This window comes from Atta colombica, unplaced genomic scaffold (genome assembly GCF_001594045.1).
Source record: "Atta colombica isolate Treedump-2 unplaced genomic scaffold, Acol1.0 scaffold105, whole genome shotgun sequence".
Taxonomy (NCBI): Eukaryota; Metazoa; Arthropoda; class Insecta; order Hymenoptera; family Formicidae; genus Atta; species Atta colombica.
Genome location: NW_017259190.1, coordinates 4,266,908 through 4,268,016, shown reverse-complemented (window position 1 = coordinate 4,268,016; position 1,109 = coordinate 4,266,908). Strand labels below are relative to the sequence as shown.

The window sequence follows — 1,109 nt, the reverse complement described above, 5'->3', positions numbered from 1 at the left end:
TATATATATATAATAGATATTTATGTATATTATAGAGTTAAAACACTGATGGGAAACAAAACAGCATCGATAAATGTCGATAGCTGCATTAAATTTTAATCTAGGAATATAATTAATTAAATAAGTTCAAATTAGATGAAGCTGGTACATAAGAAAATAATAATAAAATAGCATGCTTCTAATTCCAGGCGCATTTAATATGTCTAAAAATTATTTGCCGTGTCTAATATGAATTAATTGAATAATTTATCAAAGCAATATCTCATTGTGTTGCGTTTAAATTAATCATTTCTAAGAACTATAATACAAATTCTCTTCTGTGTAAAATTTATAACTCGTAGTATTTTCTCCGTTATAAATATATATCAAAAATGGCTTCGTATTTTTGCTTCTCTCTAGTAAAATTAGAATTATTAATCATCTTCCGTTATTTAATCTTTCGGGAATCTGAAAAATATCAGCTTTCAGTAATGTGGATAACAAATGGATTTGCTGATACTCGAGCATTGGTTCTATAATTCATGTTGTACTTCGGCGAGTTTCAGCCTGTCGGCTCTCCATCGCGTCGTCGACGTCTCCGCGATCTCGGCAGTCGCGTCCGTGCGCTTGGCGGCAACGCGTCGCGTTACATCTCGTGAGGTCAGGTCGCAACATCGTGAGCTACGTTTGTTTTCGGAAGGAAAAGGAAAAGGAGGAAAGAAGAGAAAAGTCATCTGATCCTGATTCGCGGCCGCGAAATGCGCAGAAAGCATGGACTACGCTTCGCCTGAACGATGACCAGTTCGATACGTACGGTCGATGCGTTTAGAAAGTTCACGACGACATGCGTCATACCTCTTTCGGATCTTTTGTCCTTTTTTTTCGCCTCTCTCGTTCTTTTTTCAACGTAAAAGAGAAAACATCTTTTTTTACTCGCTATGATATCCGTTAAATGGTCGGTGATAGCGACTTGCAAGACACGATGCGGCGTAATTAAGTGTCACAAATATTGCGAGAGGAGGATGTGATGATTTTTTGAGGAAACGTCCGTAATGTATATTTTTTTAAAGACTAATTAATGAAAATTTGAAAAATTATTGGCGAAAATAAAAATGAAATATATATATATA

The 1,109-nt window shown here is 35.3% G+C and overlaps 1 protein-coding gene across 3 annotated transcripts in view; it reads left to right on the top strand.

Annotated features, from left to right (window-relative positions):
- The window catches only part of LOC108690798 (MOB kinase activator-like 2), a 28,277-nt gene that overhangs the window by 19,335 nt on the left and 7,833 nt on the right, over positions 1-1,109 (top strand). The window contains exon 1 of one of the 3 annotated variants that reach the window (XM_018198310.1): positions 607-789. The exons of the other annotated variants lie outside the window; for them this stretch is intronic. The gene's annotated coding sequence lies outside the window, so the exon portion shown is untranslated. Of the gene's footprint in view, positions 1-606; positions 790-1,109 lie in introns of those variants that run through there. 3 annotated transcript variants of the gene reach the window in all.